At 48.8% G+C, this 16796-nt stretch overlaps 19 non-coding genes across 19 annotated transcripts; all 19 read right to left on the bottom strand.

Moving 5' to 3' along the window:
• Window positions 1–268: 268 nt before the first annotated feature.
• Window positions 269–341, bottom strand: Trnaf-gaa. Its single transcript has one exon. It is a non-coding gene; the product is annotated as a tRNA-Phe (tRNA).
• A 590-nt stretch (window positions 342–931) lies between these two features.
• Trnas-uga lies at window positions 932–1013 on the bottom strand. Its single transcript has one exon. It is a non-coding gene; the product is annotated as a tRNA-Ser (tRNA).
• Window positions 1014–1670: 657 nt separating this feature from the next.
• Window positions 1671–1752, bottom strand: Trnas-cga. The gene has a single exon. It is a non-coding gene; the product is annotated as a tRNA-Ser (tRNA).
• Window positions 1753–8081: 6329 nt separating this feature from the next.
• Window positions 8082–8154, bottom strand: Trnaf-gaa. The gene has a single exon. It is a non-coding gene; the product is annotated as a tRNA-Phe (tRNA).
• Window positions 8155–8744: 590 nt separating this feature from the next.
• Trnas-uga lies at window positions 8745–8826 on the bottom strand. The gene has a single exon. It is a non-coding gene; the product is annotated as a tRNA-Ser (tRNA).
• A 657-nt stretch (window positions 8827–9483) lies between these two features.
• On the bottom strand, window positions 9484–9565 carry Trnas-cga. The gene has a single exon. It is a non-coding gene; the product is annotated as a tRNA-Ser (tRNA).
• A 123-nt stretch (window positions 9566–9688) lies between these two features.
• Trnak-uuu lies at window positions 9689–9761 on the bottom strand. Its single transcript has one exon. It is a non-coding gene; the product is annotated as a tRNA-Lys (tRNA).
• Window positions 9762–10300: 539 nt separating this feature from the next.
• Window positions 10301–10373, bottom strand: Trnaf-gaa. The gene has a single exon. It is a non-coding gene; the product is annotated as a tRNA-Phe (tRNA).
• A 590-nt stretch (window positions 10374–10963) lies between these two features.
• Window positions 10964–11045, bottom strand: Trnas-uga. The gene has a single exon. It is a non-coding gene; the product is annotated as a tRNA-Ser (tRNA).
• A 657-nt stretch (window positions 11046–11702) lies between these two features.
• Window positions 11703–11784, bottom strand: Trnas-cga. Its single transcript has one exon. It is a non-coding gene; the product is annotated as a tRNA-Ser (tRNA).
• A 123-nt stretch (window positions 11785–11907) lies between these two features.
• Trnak-uuu lies at window positions 11908–11980 on the bottom strand. The gene has a single exon. It is a non-coding gene; the product is annotated as a tRNA-Lys (tRNA).
• Window positions 11981–12519: 539 nt separating this feature from the next.
• Trnaf-gaa lies at window positions 12520–12592 on the bottom strand. The gene has a single exon. It is a non-coding gene; the product is annotated as a tRNA-Phe (tRNA).
• Window positions 12593–13182: 590 nt separating this feature from the next.
• On the bottom strand, window positions 13183–13264 carry Trnas-uga. The gene has a single exon. It is a non-coding gene; the product is annotated as a tRNA-Ser (tRNA).
• A 657-nt stretch (window positions 13265–13921) lies between these two features.
• Trnas-cga lies at window positions 13922–14003 on the bottom strand. The gene has a single exon. It is a non-coding gene; the product is annotated as a tRNA-Ser (tRNA).
• Window positions 14004–14126: 123 nt separating this feature from the next.
• On the bottom strand, window positions 14127–14199 carry Trnak-uuu. Its single transcript has one exon. It is a non-coding gene; the product is annotated as a tRNA-Lys (tRNA).
• A 539-nt stretch (window positions 14200–14738) lies between these two features.
• On the bottom strand, window positions 14739–14811 carry Trnaf-gaa. Its single transcript has one exon. It is a non-coding gene; the product is annotated as a tRNA-Phe (tRNA).
• Window positions 14812–15401: 590 nt separating this feature from the next.
• On the bottom strand, window positions 15402–15483 carry Trnas-uga. Its single transcript has one exon. It is a non-coding gene; the product is annotated as a tRNA-Ser (tRNA).
• A 657-nt stretch (window positions 15484–16140) lies between these two features.
• Window positions 16141–16222, bottom strand: Trnas-cga. Its single transcript has one exon. It is a non-coding gene; the product is annotated as a tRNA-Ser (tRNA).
• A 123-nt stretch (window positions 16223–16345) lies between these two features.
• On the bottom strand, window positions 16346–16418 carry Trnak-uuu. Its single transcript has one exon. It is a non-coding gene; the product is annotated as a tRNA-Lys (tRNA).
• Between the last annotated feature and the right edge of the window lie 378 nt (window positions 16419–16796).

Here is a 16796-nt window from a genome sequence, read left to right as displayed (position 1 = left end):
TTTCGAATGCAATGTTTCCCACGTTTTCGCTCATTTCACGGTTCCGTTGAAGACGTTCTTCACCACCTGACACAGAAAAAGGAATGCAGTCGGTAGGATATTTTTAATCCTTTTGCTTCTAAGGGAGTTAGTTGTCTAGTGAGTTCCTCTTACGGCATGCACTAGGCAACCAGAACAGCTACAGGAGAGAGTCATTTTTGTTGTCAGCGGTAGTTGCATTATCACAAACGCAGAGTAATTCCATTGGCGTCGCATCAAAATGAATACCTGCCGAAACCCGGGATCGAACCAGGGACCTTTAGATCTTCAGTCTAACGCTCTCCCAACTGAGCTATTTCGGCTGACGTTCAAGGCGGCCATTTGCATGTGTTCGTTCACGTCTGCCTCGTTGCCAGTTTCACAGTCACCTTCGTCTGATAAGACACAGGGGCGCTGAAAGGCGAGCAGGCGATGCAGTGAAGTTCCACACACATTTCTTCTGCTTCCGTCATCGTAACAAGCAAACATGTCGACTCGATTCGTGTAATATTGACTTCGCTGACGCTAGCAAACCCGTGCTATATCGATGCCAGGGGCAACTCGTGTGCAGAGAACGAGACACGAGAAGGAGTGAGCCTCTCCACCGTATGAGAGGCAGTATCTAGCAGATACGCACGGTAAAACATTCCACCTGCGTTAGCTCATAAATTGCTACACGTCATCGTCTGCAAGCTAAAATGGACACATCTGCACTGCCCAGTGAGGCGACACTTGCACTAACACCTGGTGGACGGCTGTGAGACGCGGAGATGAGCTGCGGCTTCTGGGCGCGACTGTAACGCTGCGCCCTGGATCAAATAACACTGTACATTGCTGGTGACCCACGTGTTTAGTAGTGACGCAACTGCTAGGATGCAGCTGAACGTCCGCCTTTTGAGAGCGAGAAAATTTTCGCAGCCGGCAGGACTCGAACCTACGCTCCCAGAGGGAATCTGATTTCAAGTCAGACGCCTTAACCACTCGGCCACGACTGCCGGTGGCGGAAGCGACTCCCGACAAGTGAAACCGCCATCTTCAGAAGCAATCTGATGGCACAAAACGGCGTGGCCTCACTCTTTTCTCTAGGGTTTCCATTAGCCGCTACGAAAGTGTAGTCATTTTCGCCCAGACAGGGACTTGAACCCAGGACCCTAACGCTCTACCGACTCAGCTATGCGGGCCCACGCACGAGCATTATCGTACAGCTGCGTGGTGTGCGAGTGATTCGCATGTCGTAATTACTGGCTTATGGCTCCAATGGCGACTTCACCGACTTCCCACTGACGCACCGCTGACGCTAGTTTTCTGGCGCCTTAAAACGATGGACATACCTCCAAGCAGCTGCGAGATCTTAAGAAAAGAAACGCTGCACCACTGCTTTTGCCGCACTCGAATGATTGAAATTGCGATTCTTAAAAAGAATCTGAAATGTTCGCTCTCTCCATCACTTTCGAGCACATCTGTGCTGCAGTACCAGCGTCAGTGTGAGGTGAACCGATAGCCACAGTAAGCAGCGGTCGTCGCGAAAACTCAGTATTCTTAAAACGGAAATTTTCGTCTTGTTGAGAATGGCGTCACTGGTTTGCACCCGCATTCGCCCACGCATGTCACATGTGTGCGAAAATGTTTGCTCCTCTTTACGCAAAATCGCACGCAGCCGGTAGGATTCGAACCTACGCTCCCACAGGGAATCTGATTTCGAGTCGGACGCCTTAACCACTCGGCCACGACTGCCGTTAGCGCGGTGCAACTGCTACCGTTTAAAGCACTGTGGTGTCAGAAAACGGCGTAGCTGCATTATTTTCCGTAACGTTTCCAGCGCTACCAGACGAATCGCTACCAAAGTATTAAAATCTCCACCTGGACAGGGACTTGAACCCTGGACCCTTAGCTTAAACGCCTAATGCTCTACCGACTGAGCTATCTTTTTTTTTTTTTTTTTTTTTTTTTTTTTTTTTTTTTTTTTTTTTTTTTTCTAACCAACTGAGCTAATTTTTTTTTTTTTTTTTTTTTTTTTTTTTTTTTTTTTTTTTATTATCGAAAGGAGAGTGGTCAGGTCCTGGCAGGTGGAGACAAGGCGGGCAGGGGTCGAAACCCGAGGCCTGCCCGCGATGGCTCCCCCCACCCATCCCCGATGCACTCCTTTAAGCAGACACTTGTTATAAACCTTTGTTTCTTATCTTTGCTGTTATATAATTATTTTGTCGGTTAGAGTTGTTAACCCTCTGCTCCGAGGTATATAGGGCTGACACATTTATAAATAAACATTATTTCTTTGTTGTGTGTCGTTTGTGTGTTTTGGTCCATATCCAAAGACATTCCTCTTCCATTAGAGGTGTGAAATTGTCATGAATAAGCAACAAGGAGAGGGAGACTATTGAAGAGAAAGACATGGACCAGGTATAACAGAAAGTATAACTTAAGAAAAAAGAAATATAGAAATAAAACAGAATACATTTCTTCTTGACTGGCTTCCATCGTCCAATGTGGTCAGCCTATGCCATGTTTCTCAAAAGTGATGTCCATCATGTTGCCGAATAATTTTTTACTGTCGGTGACACATTGAATTTTCCAGTATGCCAGCTCCATGTAGGTTAGAAAACTAATAAAATCGTCCTCTCCACGAACATTAATGATATAGTTAACATAGTGCCCCAGGATCCACATTACCGTATTGTTTTTCGTGGCAGGGTAAAACTTTTTGTCAGGACGCAGTAGGATATCCAGCTTCAGATTGTCTTCCGCGCTCCTTGAGAGGACGGCGATCCTCTGCTTGACCCATCGCCAATTCAGGGCATGGCCACCGCAGGTAAACCGATGGATCAGAGAATCGATGAGCCCACAACAGAGACAGAGATTTGTGTCACTTAACCCAATCGCATGTAGCTTTTCATTGGTGGCAATCGTGTTATTTACCACCCTGTACCAGGTTGAAGTAACATCCGAAGAGTGTACTTTTAAGCTGACGTTGGCCCACACCGTTGTCCAGTCGGTAGTCGGATACTTCTGTTCTATTGTATTTGGGGCCGCCGACTTTTCCCACTCACGTTGCAAGTCCCGAGTTGACAGTGGTCGTCGCTGTAGAACACCCACATCTGCATAACTAACATGAAGGAAAAATTCTCTGATGTGTTTCAATTTGTAATGGATTTTTCCGACGTCAATCGGTGGTCGCACACTCGCTGGACGCACTGTGAGGAACAAGTTTTGAGTAACAGTGCAGTGGCTGTCATGGAGTAAAGTCGTGGTCCGCTTGATGTACAAGGCCATTGCCTTCCCGGCGATGTTAACTAACTCAAGCCCACCAGTAGTTCTCGACTTGGCCAGCGTATCGGAGGACAATTTAAATATGTTTCCCTTCCAGATGAATTGATTGGCAACCTGCATGATCTTTCTGGCCTGAAGCTTGGGAATGGGAAAGAACTGTGCAACATAATACGCCTTGGAGAAGACGTAGGTATTGAGAATCCTGATTTTTTCGACAATGTTCACAGCACGCCAGCGACATTCGACAATGGTACCTTGTATCAGATGCGTCACGGACTTCCAATTGGAGGCCGCCATTTTGAGAGGGCACCTATTCAAGGTGATGCCTAGTAGTTTGTGAGATTCCACAACATGCGCCCACGGTATAGTTAAGCTCTCGAAACCCCTGATATCGAGCACTTTACATTTCCGGTCACTTAGTTGTGCTCCAGACACTTCACTATATTGGTCGATCGCCCGTTTAATACGGATCACCTCGTCGTCACTGCGTAACAGTACGGCAACATCGTCAGCGTACGCACGGACTATGAATGTGTGACCGGAGATTGACACTCCTGACAACTGGTGATAAAGAGACCGAAGGAAGGGTTCCAGTGACAGCACAAAAAGTGACATAGAGAGTGGACTGCCCTGGGGGACACCCCGCCGAATGGATATCGGTTGCGTCAGCTGTCCATTGACTTGTATCCTCGCTGATATACCAGATATCAAATTGCGAAGGACTGTTATCACCCCTGCCTCGAGTCCTATTTTGTCCATTATGTGAAAAAGGTATCGGTGGTTCACATGATCAAAGGCTTTATGAAAGTCTAGAAAAAGCAGCGCACAATTCAGGTTGGTGACTGAGGCAATGGAGATGAGGTCCCGAATTTCAGACATCGCAGACATGGCATTCCGTCCAGGCACGCAGGCCTGGTGCCGCCGGACAACTTTGTGAATGAGCGGAGACATTCGGGTGTTAACAGCTCTGGCTATGGTTTTGTAGTCAAAATTGAGCAGGGTGAGCGGACGCAGATTATCAAATCGCTTACACCCTCTGCGTTTGGGAACAAGGACAATTTTACCCTCCTTCATCGCACCAGGAACAGGCGCCCCAGCAATGATTTCATTTAAAATTTCTGTAAAAGTAACACCAATTACATCCCAATACCGAAGATAAAACTCCTTGGGAAGGCCGTCCAGTCCTGGGGCTTTGTTAGCTGGCGACTTAACAATAAGTTCTAAAGTCTCCTCGACACTAAACGCAGCCAGAAAGTCACGATTATCATCCTCAGTAACAGACGTGTCCAGCAACTGGAGTACAGTAGCAGTCAAGCCATCATTGGTTGGGAAGTCCGAGTACAGGCCGTGATAATAGCTCTGGATTGCCGTGACTATGTCAGGTTGCCGAGTGAGAAGTTCCCCGTGATCAGTTATCAGTTCGTCTATAAATAAGCGTCTACGGTTCGTCTGATGCTTAATAAGATGATACATGGAAGTTGTCTCAGATTGTACAAAAGAGTTGACTTTTGACTTGATTTTTAATCCTTCTAGTTGTTTACGTTTGATACTGAGCATCTTAGCCTTGATGTGCTTTATTTGAGCCGTGTAAATATTATTGACGCCAGATTTGTCGTAGAGCTCCCGTAAAATCGAATAGTAAAATTCGGTGGTCCTCTTTGCTTCCCTTGCTTGCGTATTACAGTACGAAATCAAAGTCCGACGCAACTTTGGTTTAGCAAAGGACGTCCACCACTCTACTTTCGTACGGTATCGATTGACAGAGCGAAGACAAAAAGTCCAAGTCCGTGTGACAAGTACCTCGAGATCGGCGTCCTGAAGGTGGGAAATATTGAACATCCAGTGACTTCTGAAACGTTTGGTGGGTTGGCTGTCCAATTGTATAACGGCGGCGTAGGCGCAGTGATCGCTACATGGGACGGGAATGACCTCCGAGTCAACAACATGTTCTCCGAGCTGAGAAGACACATATATTCTGTCGAGGCGGCTACTCGAGGTGGAAGTGAAGTATGTAAATTTCACAAGGGTAGGGTGAAGGAGTTCCCACGTATCCTTTAGATTCATGCGTAAAACCAGATCATGAAGCTCCTTACAATAGTTAAAATGCGGCCGCTGATCTTTTTGATGTACAACACAGTTAAAATCTCCTCCTAAAATTAAGGCAGTCGGATTTTTACGAAGCAGGTAAATTAGTTCATCTTTAAAGAACTCGGTCCTTGCGAACCTGTGTCCACTCCCTGAGGGCGCGTACAGGTTCACGAGAGTGACGCCGAATATTTTGCAGCATATGCCACGCCCCGACTCCAGTGTTTCAACGTCTGAGACGGGGATGCCTTCACGCACGAGAATGGCTGTACCAGTGCTAAGTTCGAAGGCAACATTGGTAATACAGTGGAAACCGGGAATGACCAGATCGGGAACAAGGAATTCCTGCAATAGAAGTATATCAGCGGCAGACTCATATACGAACTGCCTAAAGACTGCAAGTTTCAATTCAGACGTGATCCTGTTAACATTAACACTCAGGAACTTGTACGCTTGCGCCATGGAATTGACGGAGCTACTTTAAATTAACGTGATCATCGTCACCGGCAAACCAATCCATTCGTGAACCAGCTGGTGGAGAGTGGCCATCACCATCGGTCGCATCCGAGAGGGCTTGCAGTTTGTGTTTGCTGCGTGGTACATTCAAGTTCGGTTGGAATTTCTTTTTGTTCCTCCCGACGCTTGCGACTTTTTCCGCAGAAAGAGGCATCGGAGAATCGACACAGGTCTCCTGGGAAGGTTGCCCTGCTACAGCAACCTGCATGTGCGTCTCGCCGGAGAGTCCTCCCGGAGACGCGCTAAGTTCTTGTTTACCCACACGTTGGGATTGTTTGGAAACACTCTCCCGGTCAGGTTGTTGACAAGCAAGGCTAAGATCTCGCTCTGTGTTGACACACTCGTCAGCGTGTTCGTTGTCAGTGTCGCGTGGCTGTAATACGAGTTGGGGACCTGCGCACATCCCGTCGACGTCACTGTGGGCAACGCGCTGAGGTTCACTATCGGGTTGTTGGGGAACCGACTCGACAGACGTGGACGGTAAGCAAGAACCAACCTGGGACGGAGCACTACCGTCATCGGGCGAAGAAGTATTAACATCAACACTTGATTCTGGTATAGCGTCGTGCGAAAGCTCAATGTCGCCTGCCGGTTGTTTGATATCAAGTGTGGCAGGTGTTACCGGTACAGAGACGCCATCATCCGAACTACTACTGTCGCACGTTCGACGTCTCTTGGACGCTACCGCAGTGACGGGACGGGCGAGAGGGTTCTGATCCCCGCCCTTCGCAAGAGGAATAGCAGGGAACTCGTCGTCAAAAGGTTTTTCATGTACAGTCACAGTGTCAGTGGAAAGGGACGGCTCATTACTTGGTAATTGGGTGCCTGTCACTAAATCAGCTAAAGTGAGCCTCTTACGTTGTTGGAAAGTAGGCTTTAAGACGGTCATTCTTTTAGGGCAATTTTGCCGTAAATGACCACTTTCATTGCAGTGAAAACACGTAGAAGCTTGCCCAGAATATGTAACCTGCACCTTATACCCACAAACAAATACATGGGAGGGGATGTTGACTTTAACTTGCATCTCAACCGATCTGATGCCAGAAAAACATTGCAACTTATGTTGCCTGGACCACTTTTCAAGTCTAATGTTACGCACTTCGCCATATTTCGTGAGCACATCTTTCAGGAAACAATTGTCTACTTCAGGAGGCAGGTTGTAAATACGCACGTTAGAGATCGCGACATCCGCGTTAGTAACTTGGACAGTACTCACAGTGCCATCGCGATGCCGGAACTCGACGCCGCCGCCATGTTTCTGCAAAAGTCGTTCCAGTAGGAGGGGATTCAGGAGCTTCACGAAAAAGCAGTACAAATCCAGGTCGTAGTAAGCAGTGTGAACTTGATCAGTGGTGATGCCTATGGTATCGACGATCCATTCATGAACTTCCAGCGAACTTGGCTGAACTGATCGCGTAGCCTTGTCAAACTCGAACTGCAGGGTATTCTTCCTTGGAATCGTGGGAACCATCGTGCAAATTAACCCAAATGGGCTAACTGCATTCAGCAAAACACTGAAAACAATGACACTAACACACAACAACGCACAATCACGTGAAACAGAAAGCACAAATGCAACGTAAACAAAGCAAGTGACACTGAGCGCTCCGAACGTCCGCACGCTGCCGCGTCTCAAGCGGTAATAGCTATCCGGGCTCACACGACGCTGTGAAACCTCCCACGATGCACAACTATACATTGACTCATGTCCTTTACTGTTGTGCAATCGCTGTATGGGGCTGTTACTAATAAAACGTCGCCTAAATGCTGTCTACAAACTTATCGCGCTAAGCTCGTAACACACTATCGAAGACTGCTGGCACATGATGCAACAACAAATTGCACCAGTTGTTACGTCTCATACGTTGGAGCAGAGAATTTACGTGTTTTGTCGACACTCACTGGGCAATTGGAAAATTCACAAGCATTTCGAATGCAATGTTTCCCACGTTTTCGCTCATTTCACGGTTCCGTTGAAGACGTTCTTCACCACCTGACACAGAAAAAGGAATGCAGTCGGTAGGATATTTTTAATCCTTTTGCTTCTAAGGGAGTTAGTTGTCTAGTGAGTTCCTCTTACGGCATGCACTAGGCAACCAGAACAGCTACAGGAGAGAGTCATTTTTGTTGTCAGCGGTAGTTGCATTATCACAAACGCAGAGTAATTCCATTGGCGTCGCATCAAAATGAATACCTGCCGAAACCCGGGATCGAACCAGGGACCTTTAGATCTTCAGTCTAACGCTCTCCCAACTGAGCTATTTCGGCTGACGTTCAAGGCGGCCATTTGCATGTGTTCGTTCACGTCTGCCTCGTTGCCAGTTTCACAGTCACCTTCGTCTGATAAGACACAGGGGCGCTGAAAGGCGAGCAGGCGATGCAGTGAAGTTCCACACACATTTCTTCTGCTTCCGTCATCGTAACAAGCAAACATGTCGACTCGATTCGTGTAATATTGACTTCGCTGACGCTAGCAAACCCGTGCTATATCGATGCCAGGGGCAACTCGTGTGCAGAGAACGAGACACGAGAAGGAGTGAGCCTCTCCACCGTATGAGAGGCAGTATCTAGCAGATACGCACGGTAAAACATTCCACCTGCGTTAGCTCATAAATTGCTACACGTCATCGTCTGCAAGCTAAAATGGACACATCTGCACTGCCCAGTGAGGCGACACTTGCACTAACACCTGGTGGACGGCTGTGAGACGCGGAGATGAGCTGCGGCTTCTGGGCGCGACTGTAACGCTGCGCCCTGGATCAAATAACACTGCACATTGCTGGTGACCCACGTGTTTAGTAGTGACGCAACTGCTAGGATGCAGCTGAACGTCCGCCTTTTGAGAGCGAGAAAATTTTCGCAGCCGGCAGGACTCGAACCTACGCTCCCAGAGGGAATCTGATTTCAAGTCAGACGCCTTAACCACTCGGCCACGACTGCCGGTGGCGGAAGCGACTCCCGACAGGTGAAACCGCCATCTTCAGAAGCAATCTGATGGCACAAAACGGCGTGGCCTCACTCTTTTCTCTAGGGTTTCCATTAGCCGCTACGAAAGTGTAGTCATTTTCGCCCAGACAGGGACTTGAACCCAGGACCCTAACGCTCTACCGACTCAGCTATGCGGGCCCACGCACGAGCATTATCGTACAGCTGCGTGGTGTGCGAGTGATTCGCATGTCGTAATTACTGGCTTATGGCTCCAATGGCGACTTCACCGACTTCCCACTGACGCACCGCTGACGCTAGTTTTCTGGCGCCTTAAAACGATGGACATACCTCCAAGCAGCTGCGAGATCTTAAGAAAAGAAACGCTGCACCACTGCTTTTGCCGCACTCGAATGATTGAAATTGCGATTCTTAAAAAGAATCTGAAATGTTCGCTCTCTCCATCACTTTCGAGCACATCTGTGCTGCAGTACCAGCGTCAGTGTGAGGTGAACCGATAGCCACAGTAAGCAGCGGTCGTCGCGAAAACTCAGTATTCTTAAAACGGAAATTTTCGTCTTGTTGAGAATGGCGTCACTGGTTTGCACCCGCATTCGCCCACGCATGTCACATGTGTGCGAAAATGTTTGCTCCTCTTTACGCAAAATCGCACGCAGCCGGTAGGATTCGAACCTACGCTCCCACAGGGAATCTGATTTCGAGTCGGACGCCTTAACCACTCGGCCACGACTGCCGTTAGCGCGGTGCAACTGCTACCGTTTAAAGCACTGTGGTGTCAGAAAACGGCGTAGCTGCATTATTTTCCGTAACGTTTCCAGCGCTACCAGACGAATCGCTACCAAAGTATTAAAATCTCCACCTGGACAGGGACTTGAACCCTGGACCCTTAGCTTAAACGCCTAATGCTCTACCGACTGAGCTATCCGGGCTCACACGACGCTGTGAAACCTCCCACGATGCACAACTATACATTGACTCATGTCCTTTACTGTTGTGCAATCGCTGTATGGGGCTGTTACTAATAAAACGTCGCCTAAATGCTGTCTACAAACTTATCGCGCTAAGCTCGTAACACACTATCGAAGACTGCTGGCACATGATGCAACAACAAATTGCACCAGTTGTTACGTCTCATACGTTGGAGCAGAGAATTTACGTGTTTTGTCGACACTCACTGGGCAATTGGAAAATTCACAAGCATTTCGAATGCAATGTTTCCCACGTTTTCGCTCATTTCACGGTTCCGTTGAAGACGTTCTTCACCACCTGACACAGAAAAAGGAATGCAGTCGGTAGGATATTTTTAATCCTTTTGCTTCTAAGGGAGTTAGTTGTCTAGTGAGTTCCTCTTACGGCATGCACTAGGCAACCAGAACAGCTACAGGAGAGAGTCATTTTTGTTGTCAGCGGTAGTTGCATTATCACAAACGCAGAGTAATTCCATTGGCGTCGCATCAAAATGAATACCTGCCGAAACCCGGGATCGAACCAGGGACCTTTAGATCTTCAGTCTAACGCTCTCCCAACTGAGCTATTTCGGCTGACGTTCAAGGCGGCCATTTGCATGTGTTCGTTCACGTCTGCCTCGTTGCCAGTTTCACAGTCACCTTCGTCTGATAAGACACAGGGGCGCTGAAAGGCGAGCAGGCGATGCAGTGAAGTTCCACACACATTTCTTCTGCTTCCGTCATCGTAACAAGCAAACATGTCGACTCGATTCGTGTAATATTGACTTCGCTGACGCTAGCAAACCCGTGCTATATCGATGCCAGGGGCAACTCGTGTGCAGAGAACGAGACACGAGAAGGAGTGAGCCTCTCCACCGTATGAGAGGCAGTATCTAGCAGATACGCACGGTAAAACATTCCACCTGCGTTAGCTCATAAATTGCTACACGTCATCGTCTGCAAGCTAAAATGGACACATCTGCACTGCCCAGTGAGGCGACACTTGCACTAACACCTGGTGGACGGCTGAGAGACGCGGAGATGAGCTGCGGCTTCTGGGCGCGACTGTAACGCTGCGCCCTGGATCAAATAACACTGCACATTGCTGGTGACCCACGTGTTTAGTAGTGACGCAACTGCTAGGATGCAGCTGAACGTCCGCCTTTTGAGAGCGAGAAAATTTTCGCAGCCGGCAGGACTCGAACCTACGCTCCCAGAGGGAATCTGATTTCAAGTCAGACGCCTTAACCACTCGGCCACGACTGCCGGTGGCGGAAGCGACTCCCGACAAGTGAAACCGCCATCTTCAGAAGCAATCTGATGGCACAAAACGGCGTGGCCTCACTCTTTTCTCTAGGGTTTCCATTAGCCGCTACGAAAGTGTAGTCATTTTCGCCCAGACAGGGACTTGAACCCAGGACCCTAACGCTCTACCGACTCAGCTATGCGGGCCCACGCACGAGCATTATCGTACAGCTGCGTGGTGTGCGAGTGATTCGCATGTCGTAATTACTGGCTTATGGCTCCAATGGCGACTTCACCGACTTCCCACTGACGCACCGCTGACGCTAGTTTTCTGGCGCCTTAAAACGATGGACATACCTCCAAGCAGCTGCGAGATCTTAAGAAAAGAAACGCTGCACCACTGCTTTTGCCGCACTCGAATGATTGAAATTGCGATTCTTAAAAAGAATCTGAAATGTTCGCTCTCTCCATCACTTTCGAGCACATCTGTGCTGCAGTACCAGCGTCAGTGTGAGGTGAACCGATAGCCACAGTAAGCAGCGGTCGTCGCGAAAACTCAGTATTCTTAAAACGGAAATTTTCGTCTTGTTGAGAATGGCGTCACTGGTTTGCACCCGCATTCGCCCACGCATGTCACATGTGTGCGAAAATGTTTGCTCCTCTTTACGCAAAATCGCACGCAGCCGGTAGGATTCGAACCTACGCTCCCACAGGGAATCTGATTTCGAGTCGGACGCCTTAACCACTCGGCCACGACTGCCGTTAGCGCGGTGCAACTGCTACCGTTTAAAGCACTGTGGTGTCAGAAAACGGCGTAGCTGCATTATTTTCCGTAACGTTTCCAGCGCTACCAGACGAATCGCTACCAAAGTATTAAAATCTCCACCTGGACAGGGACTTGAACCCTGGACCCTTAGCTTAAACGCCTAATGCTCTACCGACTGAGCTATCCGGGCTCACACGACGCTGTGAAACCTCCCACGATGCACAACTATACATTGACTCATGTCCTTTACTGTTGTGCAATCGCTGTATGGGGCTGTTACTAATAAAACGTCGCCTAAATGCTGTCTACAAACTTATCGCGCTAAGCTCGTAACACACTATCGAAGACTGCTGGCACATGATGCAACAACAAATTGCACCAGTTGTTACGTCTCATACGTTGGAGCAGAGAATTTACGTGTTTTGTCGACACTCACTGGGCAATTGGAAAATTCACAAGCATTTCGAATGCAATGTTTCCCACGTTTTCGCTCATTTCACGGTTCCGTTGAAGACGTTCTTCACCACCTGACACAGAAAAAGGAATGCAGTCGGTAGGATATTTTTAATCCTTTTGCTTCTAAGGGAGTTAGTTGTCTAGTGAGTTCCTCTTACGGCATGCACTAGGCAACCAGAACAGCTACAGGAGAGAGTCATTTTTGTTGTCAGCGGTAGTTGCATTATCACAAACGCAGAGTAATTCCATTGGCGTCGCATCAAAATGAATACCTGCCGAAACCCGGGATCGAACCAGGGACCTTTAGATCTTCAGTCTAACGCTCTCCCAACTGAGCTATTTCGGCTGACGTTCAAGGCGGCCATTTGCATGTGTTCGTTCACGTCTGCCTCGTTGCCAGTTTCACAGTCACCTTCGTCTGATAAGACACAGGGGCGCTGAAAGGCGAGCAGGCGATGCAGTGAAGTTCCACACACATTTCTTCTGCTTCCGTCATCGTAACAAGCAAACATGTCGACTCGATTCGTGTAATATTGACTTCGCTGACGCTAGCAAACCCGTGCTATATCGATGCCAGGGGCAACTCGTGTGCAGAGAACGAGACACGAGAAGGAGTGAGCCTCTCCACCGTATGAGAGGCAGTATCTAGCAGATACGCACGGTAAAACATTCCACCTGCGTTAGCTCATAAATTGCTACACGTCATCGTCTGCAAGCTAAAATGGACACATCTGCACTGCCCAGTGAGGCGACACTTGCACTAACACCTGGTGGACGGCTGAGAGACGCGGAGATGAGCTGCGGCTTCTGGGCGCGACTGTAACGCTGCGCCCTGGATCAAATAACACTGCACATTGCTGGTGACCCACGTGTTTAGTAGTGACGCAACTGCTAGGATGCAGCTGAACGTCCGCCTTTTGAGAGCGAGAAAATTTTCGCAGCCGGCAGGACTCGAACCTACGCTCCCAGAGGGAATCTGATTTCAAGTCAGACGCCTTAACCACTCGGCCACGACTGCCGGTGGCGGAAGCGACTCCCGACAAGTGAAACCGCCATCTTCAGAAGCAATCTGATGGCACAAAACGGCGTGGCCTCACTCTTTTCTCTAGGGTTTCCATTAGCCGCTACGAAAGTGTAGTCATTTTCGCCCAGACAGGGACTTGAACCCAGGACCCTAACGCTCTACCGACTCAGCTATGCGGGCCCACGCACGAGCATTATCGTACAGCTGCGTGGTGTGCGAGTGATTCGCATGTCGTAATTACTGGCTTATGGCTCCAATGGCGACTTCACCGACTTCCCACTGACGCACCGCTGACGCTAGTTTTCTGGCGCCTTAAAACGATGGACATACCTCCAAGCAGCTGCGAGATCTTAAGAAAAGAAACGCTGCACCACTGCTTTTGCCGCACTCGAATGATTGAAATTGCGATTCTTAAAAAGAATCTGAAATGTTCGCTCTCTCCATCACTTTCGAGCACATCTGTGCTGCAGTACCAGCGTCAGTGTGAGGTGAACCGATAGCCACAGTAAGCAGCGGTCGTCGCGAAAACTCAGTATTCTTAAAACGGAAATTTTCGTCTTGTTGAGAATGGCGTCACTGGTTTGCACCCGCATTCGCCCACGCATGTCACATGTGTGCGAAAATGTTTGCTCCTCTTTACGCAAAATCGCACGCAGCCGGTAGGATTCGAACCTACGCTCCCACAGGGAATCTGATTTCGAGTCGGACGCCTTAACCACTCGGCCACGACTGCCGTTAGCGCGGTGCAACTGCTACCGTTTAAAGCACTGTGGTGTCAGAAAACGGCGTAGCTGCATTATTTTCCGTAACGTTTCCAGCGCTACCAGACGAATCGCTACCAAAGTATTAAAATCTCCACCTGGACAGGGACTTGAACCCTGGACCCTTAGCTTAAACGCCTAATGCTCTACCGACTGAGCTATCCGGGCTCACACGACGCTGTGAAACCTCCCACGATGCACAACTATACATTGACTCATGTCCTTTACTGTTGTGCAATCGCTGTATGGGGCTGTTACTAATAAAACGTCGCCTAAATGCTGTCTACAAACTTATCGCGCTAAGCTCGTAACACACTATCGAAGACTGCTGGCACATGATGCAACAACAAATTGCACCAGTTGTTACGTCTCATACGTTGGAGCAGAGAATTTACGTGTTTTGTCGACACTCACTGGGCAATTGGAAAATTCACAAGCATTTCGAATGCAATGTTTCCCACGTTTTCGCTCATTTCACGGTTCCGTTGAAGACGTTCTTCACCACCTGACACAGAAAAAGGAATGCAGTCGGTAGGATATTTTTAATCCTTTTGCTTCTAAGGGAGTTAGTTGTCTAGTGAGTTCCTCTTACGGCATGCACTAGGCAACCAGAACAGCTACAGGAGAGAGTCATTTTTGTTGTCAGCGGTAGTTGCATTATCACAAACGCAGAGTAATTCCATTGGCGTCGCATCAAAATGAATACCTGCCGAAACCCGGGATCGAACCAGGGACCTTTAGATCTTCAGTCTAACGCTCTCCCAACTGAGCTATTTCGGCTGACGTTCAAGGCGGCCATTTGCATGTGTTCGTTCACGTCTGCCTCGTTGCCAGTTTCACAGTCACCTTCGTCTGATAAGACACAGGGGCGCTGAAAGGCGAGCAGGCGATGCAGTGAAGTTCCACACACATTTCTTCTGCTTCCGTCATCGTAACAAGCAAACATGTCGACTCGATTCGTGTAATATTGACTTCGCTGACGCTAGCAAACCCGTGCTATATCGATGCCAGGGGCAACTCGTGTGCAGAGAACGAGACACGAGAAGGAGTGAGCCTCTCCACCGTATGAGAGGCAGTATCTAGCAGATACGCACGGTAAAACATTCCACCTGCGTTAGCTCATAAATTGCTACACGTCATCGTCTGCAAGCTAAAATGGACACATCTGCACTGCCCAGTGAGGCGACACTTGCACTAACACCTGGTGGACGGCTGTGAGACGCGGAGATGAGCTGCGGCTTCTGGGCGCGACTGTAACGCTGCGCCCTGGATCAAATAACACTGTACATTGCTGGTGACCCACGTGTTTAGTAGTGACGCGACTGCTAGGATGCAGCTGAACGTCCGCCTTTTGAGAGCGAGAAAATTTTCGCAGCCGGCAGGACTCGAACCTACGCTCCCAGAGGGAATCTGATTTCAAGTCAGACGCCTTAACCACTCGGCCACGACTGCCGGTGGCGGAAGCGACTCCCGACAAGTGAAACCGCCATCTTCAGAAGCAATCTGATGGCACAAAACGGCGTGGCCTCACTCTTTTCTCTAGGGTTTCCATTAGCCGCTACGAAAGTGTAGTCATTTTCGCCCAGACAGGGACTTGAACCCAGGACCCTAACGCTCTACCGACTCAGCTATGCGGGCCCACGCACGAGCATTATCGTACAGCTGCGTGGTGTGCGAGTGATTCGCATGTCGTAATTACTGGCTTATGGCTCCAATGGCGACTTCACCGACTTCCCACTGACGCACCGCTGACGCTAGTTTTCTGGCGCCTTAAAACGATGGACATACCTCCAAGCAGCTGCGAGATCTTAAGAAAAGAAACGCTGCACCACTGCTTTTGCCGCACTCGAATGATTGAAATTGCGATTCTTAAAAAGAATCTGAAATGTTCGCTCTCTCCATCACTTTCGAGCACATCTGTGCTGCAGTACCAGCGTCAGTGTGAGGTGAACCGATAGCCACAGTAAGCAGCGGTCGTCGCGAAAACTCAGTATTCTTAAAACGGAAATTTTCGTCTTGTTGAGAATGGCGTCACTGGTTTGCACCCGCATTCGCCCACGCATGTCACATGTGTGCGAAAATGTTTGCTCCTCTTTACGCAAAATCGCACGCAGCCGGTAGGATTCGAACCTACGCTCCCACAGGGAATCTGATTTCGAGTCGGACGCCTTAACCACTCGGCCACGACTGCCGTTAGCGCGGTGCAACTGCTACCGTTTAAAGCACTGTGGTGTCAGAAAACGGCGTAGCTGCATTATTTTCCGTAACGTTTCCAGCGCTACCAGACGAATCGCTACCAAAGTATTAAAATCTCCACCTGGACAGGGACTTGAACCCTGGACCCTTAGCTTAAACGCCTAATGCTCTACCGACTGAGCTATCCGGGCTCACACGACGCTGTGAAACCTCCCACGATGCACAACTATACATTGACTCATGTCCTTTACTGTTGTGCAATCGCTGTATGGGGCTGTTACTAATAAAACGTCGCCTAAATGCTGTCTACAAACTTATCGCGCTAAGCTCGTAACACACTATCGAAGACTGCTGGCACATGATGCAACAACAAATTGCACCAGTTGTTACGTCTCATACGTTGGAGCAGAGAATTTACGTGTTTTGTCGACACTCACTGGGCAATTGGAAAATTCACAAGCATTTCGAATGCAATGTTTCCCACGTTTTCGCTCATTTCACGGTTCCGTTGAAGACGTTCTTCACCACCTGACACAGAAAAAGGAATGCAGTCGGTAGGATATTTTTAA

The sequence above is a fragment of the Schistocerca piceifrons genome, unplaced genomic scaffold (genome assembly GCF_021461385.2).
Source record: "Schistocerca piceifrons isolate TAMUIC-IGC-003096 unplaced genomic scaffold, iqSchPice1.1 HiC_scaffold_443, whole genome shotgun sequence".
In the NCBI taxonomy this organism is placed as follows: Eukaryota; Metazoa; Arthropoda; class Insecta; order Orthoptera; family Acrididae; genus Schistocerca; species Schistocerca piceifrons.
The sequence above is the reverse complement of the archived record's forward strand: the minus strand, read 5'-3'. Positions and strand labels throughout refer to the sequence as shown.